Here is a 14130-nt window from a genome sequence, read left to right as displayed (position 1 = left end):
AAGTTGAAGCAAGACTAAGCCCATCCGCTTCCACTGAGGCCAGACAAGGCAGCCAAGCTATGGGAAAGGGATCCAAAAGCAGGGAACAGAGTCAGAGATGCCCCACCCCCCGCTCTAATTGTTCAAGGACCTACATGAAGAACAAGCCTCATATCCACTATATATGTATAGGGGGCCAAGGTCCAGCCCATGAATGCCTTTTGGTTGGTGGTTCAGTCTCTGTGAGACCCCGTGGATCCAGGTTAGTTGACTCTGTAAGTCTTCTTATGGTGTCTTTGACCTCTCTGACTTCATCAATCCTTCCTCCCACTCTTCCACAAGACTCCCCAAGCTTGCACTATTGTTTGGCTACGGGTTGTTGCATCTGTTTCTATCCACTGCTGGATAAAGCCCCTCAGAAGACAGTTATGCTAAGCCTCTGTCTGCAAGCATAGCAGGGTATCATAAATAGTGACAGGGGTTGACTCTCTCCCATGGGGTGGGTATCAAGTTGGGCCTGTCATGGGTTGGCCATTTCCACTATATCTGCTCTACTACATTTCTTGAACATTGGAGGTTTCTGCACCCACCATTCTGCTGCCATGTTCAGCAGACACAGGAATACCAGCCCCAAGTCTCTGTCATGAGTAAAATCAAGGAAAAGGTCAAAGGAGATGTTCTAAAATACAGTGTTATAAATTCACACTCCAGGAAATACTGCAAAATATCTGCTTGATGTGGCCCTTCCTTCACTCAGAGATTCAGAGATGAGGTTAAACTGAACAAATGAAAAAGAAAACTTCAAAAAGAAAAAAAAAAAAAAAAAACAAGCCAAGATTAAATTGGAATGTGATAAGGAGGAGGAAGGGCTCCAGCATCTCTATGATGTGAGTCCTGGAAGAGCAAAGCAAGATGAAACAAATAAATGCATGCCTTTTCACTCCGTTCACACAGAGGCACAGCATCACTGCAGCCCTGACTGTGTCGGAGTGAACACACACAGCACAAAAGGAGAAAACTACACAAGGAAAGGGAATGGTATGTGACACAATCAATGACGGCACTAATCTTGGAGCTTGAATAATTTTAGACATAACTCTAAAAGCACATACTTACTTATTTTAGAAAATAAGTATTTAACTTTGAAAGAAAATATTTAAAGAGCTTGGTACACAAAATCCGAAGCACTGAGGGAGAAAATATTGAGGTTTGAGGAGATCAGATGTCTATTCTGCCTCTGACCTGAAAGTCTATCTTGATTTATGAAGATAAGGCCGAGCTGGGATTGTGTGTCTGTGTGCCCGTAGGTGACTGTGACTACTTTAGCCTTGTTAGAAAGGCGCTTGTTCTGTCTCTGTCTCTGTCTCCCTCCCTCCCTCCCTGCCTCTCGTGTGTGTGTGTGTGTGTGTGTGTGTGTGTGTGTGTGTGTGTGTGTGTGTGTGTGTGTTCCCACAGAAGCCAGTGTCCCCTGGAACTGCAGTTAGCGGCAGTTGTGAGCCAGTTGGTATAGGTACTGGGAACTGAATGTGTGTCTCTGTAAGAGCATTGTGTATCTGCAACTGCTGAGCTCTCCCTCCAGTCCCACCATATTTTTGGATACAGGGTCTCTCATTGAATCTGGGAGTTTACTGATTGGACAGAATTGGCTGACACTCGGATTGTAGGGATCCTCCTGCGTCTGTTCCCCCAGCACTTGGATTGCAAGTAGCGGCCTCTCAGCCAACTCTTTAAAATGGGCATTATTGATCAAACTCAAGTCTTCCTATTGGTGTGGCACTTTACTCACTGAGCCTTCTCCCTGGTATCTGCAAAGATTTTCTACACAATCAGGCAGCAGCGTGAAGAAAGGTCTAATGTATATTGTGTACCTCAGAGTACTCACTGTAAGCTACAGCCACATGGAAAGGGTGATGGAAATGTCAAATTACAACAGCAGGAGAGTACAACAAATTAAAAAGTTAAAAGCAGCTATGCCTAGGAATATTATTTAAAATGCTCCAGATCAGCATTACAAGTTTAGATTTCAAACATCGCATGCCTTTTACACTTCTCTTTCCATCCCCCCTCCCACCCCCCTGAATTTTCTCTAGAGGCACTTTTTTATTTATATATTTTTAAGTTCCCAACATTCTTTCTTTCACTGCACTCAGTTTGATTTTTTAATGTACTCTATTGGGCAGTTACGTCAAGGTTTTTACGACTTTACTTCTCTCGAGGGTTATGTGCAGAAGTTCAGGTGGTCTGTTTTCCTTAGGGCTTAGAGGGATGGATGGCTTTGGTTTTGTTTTCCTGGTAGCTTTTCTAGTTCACTTTCTGCTGCTCGCCTGGTGTGTCCTTCATTGTATAGTGCTCAGCTCTGCTTTCACGGACGCTGCTGTGTGGTAGTGCCCCAGCCTGGGTTTGATGCCAGCTTCTTGAGCAAGGATTTATATTTGGGTTGTATATCAAGGTCAAGAGCACTTGAACAAATACTTATTTGAGTCTTTGTGACAATGTGGCTGGGGTCTACGTGCCAGAAGAAACTCATCCCAGACTGAAAATCTGCAGGGAAATTGTTTTCTCCTCCTTAGCCACCATTTTAAAGAGGTGGTTTTCCTCACAGTGTTTTGAAGGTGGAGACTCTCTTACTTTTATTACATAAAATAAAGCTGTTATCCTCTGGGGTCCCATCCATGTTAGACTGGCTCTCAGAAGGTCCTAAGACTCACTGTTAGAATCCACAGTCCCAGGACTTGAAATCAAATGCCATCTTACTATCACACTTTCCTATTTTAAATTATGTTTTAGTCTTCATGGTGTTGATAAGCTTTCTTTTAATTCATGGACATGTTTAAAGATTCTGTTACTTGTGTGTCTGACCTCTCATTGTTTGAAGTTGAAGGTTTCCAGGCTGCCAGACCCACAGAGTGCTGACAGCCAAAACCATGTGTGTATTTTAAGTTTTTGGTCAGCTGCTTCAGTCCTTAATAGAATGTATTTCCCGACACAGCGGCGTGCTCGGTGCAGTTACATACAGGACATCAGGTATATTCAATTGCCTGAACAATTCTGGAAAATGAGTTAGAATGAGAGGCCTGTGAGGTCACCAAGGGAGAGTGTGTGAAGACCCAGTAAAAGGAACACATTGGAGATCTTGGGGGCCTGACTGGGGAAGGCTAGTGTAAGCTGGGCTGAAAATCTTGGAGAACTCAAAACCTGAAAGATGAAAGATGCACAGGGGAAGGTGCATCGACTGACTTGGAGGGAAAAAAAAAGAGACTGATTTAGAGGCGTTAGGAATAATGGTTTCATACAACTGCTTTGTGGTGAAGAAAAGAACACTGACTCATGAGTTAAGGACAGGCATTAGTGTCTTTCATGTCATGCCAAAGTTTGTGATTTACTAGTGTTAGTTATTTGGACATCAGTAAGTGCCAAACTGAAGAAAATCTATCATTTGTTAGAATGTAGCTGGCACAAAAAGTCAGAGCTATTTGTGTGTCAAACTTAAATTGAATGAGGTTAACAATGCTGTGTAACCTGTTGCCATCTACCCACCTTTCCCTAATGCAGAATCCATCCTGCCTCTTCCACTGCGCTTCCAGTTCCAGTGCAGAGCGCATCTTTCCTCAGCTGCCCTCACCAGTTCCAGTGCAGAGCGCATCTTTCCTCAGCTGCCCTCACCAGTTCCAGTGCAGAGCGCATCTTTCCTCAGCTGCCCTCAATTTCCCCACAAATTCTTCATACTCCAACGTCTTCAGGAGTTTGACAAATTTCCTTTTCACTTTGTGTGTGTGTGTGTGTGTGTGTGTGTGTGTGTGTATGTGTGTGTGTTTGTGTGTATGCGTGCACACATGCGCACTCAGTGTCTGGAAGACAACTCCACATATCTAGTGATTCCAAATGTCTACAAGCTGTCTACATGTGCACAGCCCTCCATGTCCAGTCCCTAGTTCCCAAAGTCTTTGTCAGATTTAGGCCTGAGTTTTAACAAAGTCCAGAGACTGAAGGTGGTGGCCAGGGACAGTGTGTGAACTGCTTGCTACTCTAGGGTTCATTGACTGAGTACTTTTACTTAAGCTGAAATATTTCTGTGATGTACTGACCAGGAATGTGATAGCTAGCTCAAAGTAGATTCACTTTTAGTTTTTTGATGAGCTTCCATATTAATTTTTATAGTGATTGGACACACTTACAGATCTACCAGTATGTAAGGGGTGCTTGCCTACCACCTCCTAACTAACATTTGGTTTTGGCATGGCTACCTATGATGTGTGTATGTGTGTGTGTGTGTGTGTGTGTGTGTGTGTGTGTCTGTGTTTATGTGAAGTAAATTCCATATACATTCCATGTCTACTGGGCTCCTCCTCTCAGTTCCTGATGATATGGTGGCATTCACTTCTGAGCCTCCCCAAATATGTGTCCTACACCCCCATACATACACCTCACCAGTGTGAGAGAGTCCCCAGTCTGGTAACAGGCCTGGAGTAGCTCATAGCTGGGACTAATGTGGTTCAGTGTCGATACCTGTGCCAAGTGAGTTAACTAACCTGAGTAGTCTGGTTTGGTCATAATGATCCAGTGTTGTAATTTTGTTATTTTCTAAATGGATATGACAACAATTCTAGCACTTGAGCTACTTATTTATTTAGTTGCAGCTTATTGAAGTATTCCTAGAAGACTTACTTAAGCAGAAATCCTAACTGTATTTAATAATTAACAAGAATAACCTATGCATATGAACTCAAGCCTATATTCTTGTGAGTTATTAGAGCTTATTGGAAAGAATGCCAAATCAATTATAGATTTCTCGGTGTGTAATTTTATGTTCTTATTTGTTTTCTGTCCCTCCTGTCCTGTATCAGTTGTAGTGGGAGTCATAATACACTCAGGTTTTATTTCTGGAGTAAGAAAGTATCATCCTGTTTGTGACAATGCTTGGCACAGGCCACCATCGTGGTGTGTTCTCCAAGCCCTTGTGAGAACATATCCTTTAAGGACAGGTGGAGAGTGGCGATTGCAGTTGCCTTTCTGATGGCTTTGGGCATTTTCTTTAATGTTTAGTGAAGTGTGTACTTGTTTTCTATTTATTTATATAGGAAAAAGAGGCTTGATTTGAACACCATAAAAATGAATTTTTGAAAACTCATTCAGGCCTAGGATTGTCTCCAAAACATGTCACAGCCCTTGCCAGAGCTGCCAATGCAGCAATGAAATCACCCAGTGTATGTCCTCAGAGAAAGGGTAACAGCGGTTTGTTTATAAACGACCCACTTAAACTGGGAAAGCTGTGTGGAGTCATTTCCTCATGCAAATTACATGGAGTTCCAGCTGCACAGCTGTTCTGTGATGAGAGACTGGGGACTCTGGTACTGTTGGGATGTCTCCAGGTGCCCAATTGTCTTGCTCCTCAGCTTCAGATCCCCCTGCAAGCTCCAGGAGCCTACCTTTGTGGAAATTAAAATAGGTGTCAAACAAAGTATGTACCAACTTTTACTCATCCACTCTTCATTGTCTAACAAGATAAATGATCATTACTTAAAGGTAGGAGAGTAGGTAGTAGGGAGGGAGGGAGGGAAAGAGGGAGGGAGTAGGTAGGTAGGTAGGAGAAGTAGGCACGTTATAAAACTCACTCAAAGTCCAGGCACAGACCGCTGTCTTCTTCTATGAGGGAGGATCAAAACCATAAAGCATTGAGTGATCTGCTGTCATGTGACAGGGAGATTCCGGAAACCAGGGTTCATTCCCAGACTTGTGCCCTCAACCTTGAATAGCCACCTATCTTCTGTTGGATGCAGTTTTGCTAGAAAATGTTTAGGTTTGGCTGCTAGTCATCTCTAAGCTCCAGTTAGCAATAGATGACTCTTGGATTAAAATTAAACTGAGGCAAGAGTCAAGGATCAGTTGATTTTTTTCCAATTTAGAAAATTAGTATCATGTGGCATCTTGAAGCTTCCAGTGCTGGTTGGTTTCTCTGTCGGGTCCCAGCCCATGGGAAAAATTGAATCAGGGTTCACCTGAAAGAGGGAGTGGGGACTGAAAGTAGGATACAGAGACGCGAGAAATAACGAATCAAGTCAGGACATTTCTGATCAAGATTCACTTTATTGCCGACTAGCAGGAACATATATAGGGCAAGGTCAATAGGATCTATTCTTATCTCACTCACCCTAGCCCCCGGGCAAGAATGCAATAGCCTAAATCACCTCCTGTAGAACTTCCTAGTTCTCCAAGTAGTTCCTTGTAAGAACTTCCTAGATCTTCTAGGTGGTTCCAAGTTGAGACTTCTCTACTTCTTTCAAAGGTAAATAGTCCAAGGATAGCCTAGAACACAAGACTTCCTGGTGAGGTAAAGGTCAGCAACTCGAAGGTCACAGCATACAGCCTAAGCACAGGATTTCTGACATGGCAGAATTTGGCATGGGTCCCCACATTTCTCTGAGAGAATTCTGGTGTCTTCCAGAGGCATGAACCATGGCAGGTATTCAGACAGGTATGAAGGATAAAGCACAAATGGGTGGTTCTGTTTTCATTAACCTGGCTGAACTGTGCTGCAGCCTCAACCATCTGCACACTTGCCCATTTCTCTGAATCCACCTAGTATTTGACCAAAGCAAAGTCACAAGGTCAGGAAGCCAGACAGTCTGGTACGAGTCTGTACTATTTCAAAGAACTTATGGTCATCAGCTCACATAGGCTGTAAATCTGGAACAGAGAAGCTTCTCTGTTCCAGTGGGAAATCAGAATTTACATGGGATAAAGATATAGCCAACTGTATCATACACAGTGAAAATTACAAAGCTGAGAAAAAAGGCCATTACATGGAAACACATTGGCTTTACTTCCCCCACAAGGTTTAATTTTAAATGGTGACATCATCACGTGCACATATGTCTGTTCCTTATAAGCTTTCTTGGTACACATCTCCATCCCACGACATGGGAAATATACAAACAAATCTTGACTCTCTGAGCTTATCAAAGCCATTGCTCTAACCATTAAAGGAAGGACATGCAGATATCTGGGTTCCAGTTTTGCCTTAAACATAGCGATGAGTTCATACCTTACTAACCTTTGCTAGTCCAGCAGGGGGCGATAGTGAGACTTCAGTTGGGGTCACAGGGTCTAGCTTAGCGATGGGAAACTGAGAACACAGTGGATCAGCCATGTCCTTCCAAACTGGTTCTCTGTTCAGACAGCTCAGACAGAGGCCTTCAGCTTCACACTCCACATCTGTTAGGGGGCCCTGCTGGCCTCTAGTACTGCAATAAACTCTTTTTGCAGGTGGCTCTGGACTTCACTGTTTATGACTATGCAATCCATTGTACCATTATTTCACAATCAAACCATCTCTTCTCTTAGCAATGGAATTGGTTTCTTTTTTTTTAAGTTAATTTCATTATAACTCAAGCAATAAATGAAACCCACACCCCAAATAAAGCTTAACCCTTTAAGATTAAAGATTTTATTTTAACACTGACCTCTTGTCTACTAGACTCCGCAAAGCATGTATCTCCCATAATTCCCTTCACACATGGCCTGATGTTGTTTATTTACTATCATTGCCATCCATGCATGTAGACTAGCAATGTTCAACCATGCAGTCTGGTATGGTCCAGTTTGCTCTCTCCCTCCTGGATCTCCAGTGGGACGTACACAGCTCCATCCTTGCTTCATCCCCTGAGTGATGCCACTTCTCACTCTTTCTCTACCTGAAGGCAGCTTCTGTCCCTACTGCCTGGCAATGACTGCCTAGAATCTACCATCCGACGAGATCAAAGAGTACTTGCTCTGATCTGGGACTAGCAGGGTACCACAAGGCCTCCAGCACTGACCTCTGAGGAGTAAATGCTGGACCTGGCCCTTTGCCTACCTGGTGATGACTCTGGGGGCATTCTGCCATGCTTGGCAGGGATAACGTGTGAATGAAGACCTGAGCTTCCCATGACAATGTTTAAAGGTAGAGTATCTTTGTGTAAACAATTCATTTCAGATACTTACATTATGTCTGTCTTGACAGGGTACTCTTCCATGCCACAGAATTCACTTCTTTTATTTAGTTTAGTAATACCCAGAGTAGATTTCCTCCAAAGGCATGTACCATGTGTTTATGTGCATGGGTGCGTGTTCTGATGGGTAACCTGTACGGAATGCACAGCACTGTACACAGGGAACTGCTTTCTTTAGAGCTTGATGGATCTCTGTGTAGCTAGTTACACAGAGCCATATCTGTGTATCACAGGATCCACGGGGACCTCACATGTGCTGTTCATTTTCCTAGTACATTTTTAGACCCTAGAGAAAGGTTTGATACAGCATTTAGGTATGGCCCACAAAGACCTACACCATCATAGAGAGCAAGCTGGGTGAACTGCATTCAGAACTTCATACTGGAGCCAGCATTTAACACTCCCATGTGTCTGGTCAGAAGCCACACACTCTCATACCTGAGAATCTCTAGGTGCTGACATCATGGATACCAAGGGATGTACCCTGTATTGGGACTTCCTATTATATCTGGGGACCAGGTAGGAAAGGTGACCCAGGTTGAGGTAAAATGGGACATAGGGAGAAGAAAGGGTTCAGGAGATAAGGGGCAGCCTGGATGGGCAGTGACAGCAAGACACAGAAGAGAGAGGAGGCAGAGGCCTCCCAGAATTGCAAGGTGTGTGCACAGAGAAGGAAGGACGAGCACATCAAGGTATGGGAGAAGGAAAGCACCTACAGCAGCAAGGAGGGCTGAGGGGCACAAGCAAGCTCTCTTCTGCGTCCCGTTCGTTGGTAAGAACATCAGAGTGTTTGTGTACGAATTACACACATCCCACCAGAGCAGGGTGCATGTCCCTTCTGTTATGACATTGTCAGAAAGCAAAGGTGATGAAAAGGAACAGAACAGTCTCCTGTTGTTCTCTCTTGCCCTGGAGTCTCTGAACACCCTGTATGTATGAGGACCACAAGGATCTTGGGCATACAGACATCCCCCAAGTGTCAGAGCTCACTTTTGGAATCCATTTACAGGCAGGTCAGAAGGTGAGAGTGGAAGACCAAAGAGGTGTGGTTTGGGAGATGTTCGGGCCGCTGGACCCTAAGTGCTGCCAGGCTGCCCAAAGCACTCCTGTCACAAGCTCCTCCAGTGATTCTTCTTACAAGATGTTTACCAATATCTGTGATTCCAGTGGCTGCTTCAGTTACTGTACCCTGCAAATTGCAGCTTACAGTAGATTCAGCTGAAGTTCCCTAATACATTGGCTTGGAAATGCACAGTAACAGGTTTTTTTTTTTTTTTTTTAAACTGACAAAAATTCTTCCTCTAATGCCAGGAACAACTGAGAATTTTCAGGAAGAAAAACAGGAATATTTCCTTGTGTAAATAATAGATAAAGAATGAAAAAGGAAAAAAATGATCATAATCCAGCAGTCATACCCTCAGGGGTAATAAAACCTGAAACGCTCAATCTGTGCAGCAAGATCCATTAGGCAGGAAGCTGGTGAGCCAGACACTTGGCCCAGCTCTGCAGGGGAGGGGACCAGGGTCTGATGCCACAGATAAGAAAGTACCGAAGGGAAGAGCTTTGGGGCTCACATCATTCTCATTACATTAGGAAAAGCAGGCTCCTCTTGGATGAGTTCCCCTCACTGTGGGAGACACAGGACAGCAGCCTGTGTGTGGCCACCGTGCAAGCCAGCGGAGTGCAGGCCTGGCAGGGCTCCCCTGTGATTCTGCATAGCAGCACTCAAAAGCCTTGCTCTGGGAGTCCTAGAACCCAAAGCCTGTGCTCTTGACTCATAGACAGCTGCCTTACAAAAAGGTGACTGTCTTATCAAGAGAATTAAGTTAGGTTTATAAAAGTCAGTAAAATTTAAAGCACAGCAGTCCTATGAACTTTACACACTTGTTTTCTACATGGAAAAAATAGGTAATTTAAGCTGAAAGCCTTCCTGTGACCGAATTTTTTATTATAATTTTACCTAATTCTGATAAGTATAAGCCCAACATCAGGGCCTACTACTTGGTGCCACTTGTACCTGGGGCAGCAGTCAATACATTCAACATGCTGTCCTATAATGGGAGAAGGCAATCATAAGAGGTTTTTCTTTTTTTGTCCATAAGGTAGGCCACAGGTGAGGTCCATTCATTTAGGAGACGCACCAACTTCTGTAGTGGGCTGTCCCACACAGACCTGTTATTGGGCTCACTCAGTGAGGGAAGTATGGAAGACATGACTGCATTTTCTGCCTTATCTAGATGACTATCCACGTGCTCAATTTATGGTGATGTGTACAAGTAATTTCTCAGCTTTCTAATATGGTGCCTATGGGTGAAGTTTGAACTCCTTCATCTCCATCCAGATTGTAAACTGACACTTGCCCCATCAGTTTGTACTTCTGTGGGCAGCAGTGGATTACATCTGATTGGCCATTTGCTTTCCTTCAAAAAGACCCTTATCAGGGCAATACACAAAGAATTACAGTCTGCTTCCTCTGTACAACAGTGAACTTGCTGGAATAATTTCTTAACATTTTCAGAATGGGAATATTATCTGGGTTGGTACTTGTGCTTGAGACACTCAGGGGACTCAAGCTGCGAGAAAATAAGGATTATTTATGCTGAACCCAGTTGGCCACTTTATGGAAAATAAGTGCCGTATATGTATTCAAGAAGGCTGGAATGTTGGATTCATATAACTCTTTCTACAGCTAGAAATTTACGACTGCATTATAGAAAGTTTTTGCAGCTTCACAACTTAACTGAGTGTGCGCTTTGATCCTCTTTTTCCTTTTGGACCCAAACAGATGTCAAAAAATAGTTAAAGCAAGATAAATTCCAGGCAATTTCTGAGAGGCATGAAATATAAAAAGGTGCCATCAGCATACCTCAGAGCCCAAACATTCTCCCCACTGTGGCAAGGGTGCGTAACTTTTAAAGAGGCAGTTCTGAGACAGGGCTGGTGGGCAGTGAGGGTGAATCTGATCACAGGGGAAACAGACAGAATAAAGCAAGCGGAAGAGTCATCATTCCTGCACTTAGCCAAGACACTCAGACTAGAGAAGCCAGCCATTCTCTCTCCTCAATACATGCTTAAGGAAACGTTCTGGCACTTTTTCAATAGGCTAAAGTAGAATTGTGAATGGCAAGGCTGATCTCAAGAAGACCAGAAATCCTTGTACCAAAACATCTAGTTGTGGGCTCACCAACCCCACAATCACAATGTTGAGCCATGGTGCTCCAAAGGAGCCTCCATCCGCACTCACTAGAGAGCTGAAAACACACAATGGGTATCTGAGAAACATTAGTATAGAAACGATGCCTAGGACTCCCATCTCCTCTGTGACAGGGCTGTCTTCTTTCTTTTAGGACCTCTTGTTTATAGGATCTTGCAATCAACATCACAAGTACCACAGGAAACTTCTCAGAGAAGAATAAGAGAATAGGCAGCCTAGGGGCCTTAGGCACTGAGGAACAACCCAGAGACAACTGCACCTCATTCTCAGCCTCTAGTCTTTCTAGATGTATCTCTGCTTCCTTGAAGCTCTTGATTTCTCAGCCCAGGTAAGCCCCTGGTCCCAGGACAGCTCTCACCCAGTGCCCATGCATCTCTTTGCTTCCACCCTCCCAACGAGTCACACATAAACTTCTAGGCCAAGAGCATCACAAGAGTAGAATTCCAGGGCAGGGAGCTGACCCTTGGGTATGGGTTGGGCTAGATAAGCCAACCATAGAAAATAAAGACCAGTATGTCTCCCTTTCTAGGAAGATCAGACAGATACCTTCCCTGCACATGATTTTTACCCAATGGAAGACGAAGCTCTTATTTCTTTCCGACCACCACCATCACTTCTTGGAGATGGAACTAGGGCCTCAGAGGGACTCCATCACTACTGGACAGTTAGTGGCAGGAGGCTCTAATGCTGGCATTCTGGGGTGGGTGGGCTTGGCTGGGCAGAACGGGACTAGTTCTCCATCTTCTTTTTTAAGAGAGTGGTGACCTTATTGCTCCAGTAGCTCAGTGGTTCTTATCTCTTAAGTATGCCCCCAACCTCACATCACAGTAAAGACCAAGTACAGAGCAGAGACACCCTATCTCTCTTGGGTGTGGCTTCAGTGAGGTCTAAGCAGGTGGTTTGAGTTTGCACTGTCCAGTGTCCTACTCTTTGCTCCTTATCTGATAGCAACAGTAATCCTGGCAGTATCCTGGGACCTCGTTCTTATGTAAGGGCAATAGGCAGCACAATGAGAGGCCGTTTGCTCTAGGCTTCTGTGGGGAGCCAAAGATAAACATCTATTCAGGCTTCACTGTCCCTCACCGGAAGCACAGCTCATAGGAAGAGGAGACAAACAGGACCCAGTTTCTCCCAATACAGCACATGAGACTCTGGGATGTAGCCAAATCACTCACCAAGGAAAACAGGAGCATCACTGTAACACAATGAGAGATAATCTATAGCTGGCTGGCATTACTGAGGGTTAGATTCAGAGTCAAGGACTGTGTGCTTGTTATTTTTCTGCTGCTGTGAACAAAAGCAACTTGGAGTAGAAAAGGGTTTATTTTAGCTTACAATTCCAAAGGAAAACCACCCCATCGCGACTGGGATGGCACGGTGGCAGTAACAGCTTGAGGCCAGCCTGGAGGGCAGGAATCAGAGAGATCACATTTCATCTGTACACAGGCAGGAAATATAGATAGCTTAGATGATTGCTCAATAGAAAGATGATAGGCAGATATAGAGATAGATAGATAGATAGATAGTAGGTAGACAGATTGTTGTTACATGTGGAGGTTAGGAGAAACAAAGAACAAGAGGCAAGGCCAAGTTATAGACCCTCAAATCCTGCTCCCAGGTTACAGACCCTCAAATCCTGCTCCCAGAGACGTACTTCCTATAGCAAGGCTCTATTTTCTGAAAATTCAATAATCTTCCCCTCGAAATGCCAGAGACAGGGGACCAATAATTCAAACAGATGTGCTTATGGGGGGCATGTCTTATTGAAAGCCCATAGACTGAAAGCAACAGTATAAACAGGCTCATGAAACAAGTGAAAAAGCTAGGAAAATTTAGCAAGGGACTAGAAGATACACATTGAACATTACACAAGACAATGTAATAATTTCAAATAATCTTCAAAACAAGTATAGAGATAACATCAAGTATAGGCCTTTCAACAGTGTGTCATAGTAAAATAAGACCTAAGCCTCATATCTTAATTTTTTTAAAAATTCAAATCAGATCATGAAGTTATATGAACTATATAAGATTACAAAACTTAAAAAAAAATAGACAACCAAAAAGGTTTAAGGATGAATGTATTTGTAGATGACAACAAAACCACAACACATAAGGAGAGAAATGATTAAAATGGCCTCTGTGATGATTAATCTCATTTATAAACTTGATGAGATTTAGAATTGCCCAGCAGACAAAACTCTGGGAGTGACTCTAGGGTACCATTTTTATTAGGTTAGCAAATGTAGGAAGGGTCACCAACTATGTGTGGCACTGCTGTCTGGGATGGAGTCCTAAGATATACATAATACTAAAAGCAAGCTGCCCACCAGCTGACCACAGTTCATTGCTCTCAGCTCCTTATTGTGGATACCATGTGACCAGCTGCCTCACGCTCTTGCTGCTGTGTTCCCCTGCGTGATAGACTAGAATCTTGAACTATGAGCCAAAACAAACCCTTTCACAAGGTGCTTTTGTCAGAGTGTTTTATCACACAGAAAGGCAGGAAAAGTAACTAAGACAGATTTCATCAAAAATAAAATTCTTTAGTTTGGGAAAGATCCTATTAAGAGAAAAAGGCACAGCTACAGATGATAATAACTTTGCAGTAACATATCCCATCGAGGTTTAGTATTACAATATATAAAGTGCCTTCGAAAATCAACAACAGCACTAAACTGGTTAGAGGATAAAGTGGGGAAGAACCTGGAATACATTGGCACGGGAGACAACTTCCTGAACAGAACATCAACAGTCCAGGCCTTAAGGTCAACAATTAATAAATGGGACCTCATGAGGCTGAGAAGCTTCTGTAAGGCAGGAGACACTGTCAACAGAACAAGGTGACCACCTACAGACTGGGGAAAGATCTTCACCAACCTTACATTTGACAAAGGTCTAATATCCAAAATATATAAAGAACTCAAGAAATTAAACACCACCAAACCA

The sequence above is a fragment of the Acomys russatus genome, chromosome 1 (genome assembly GCF_903995435.1).
Source record: "Acomys russatus chromosome 1, mAcoRus1.1, whole genome shotgun sequence".
NCBI lineage: Eukaryota > Metazoa > Chordata > Mammalia > Rodentia > Muridae > Acomys > Acomys russatus.
This window is presented reverse-complemented; position numbering follows the sequence as displayed.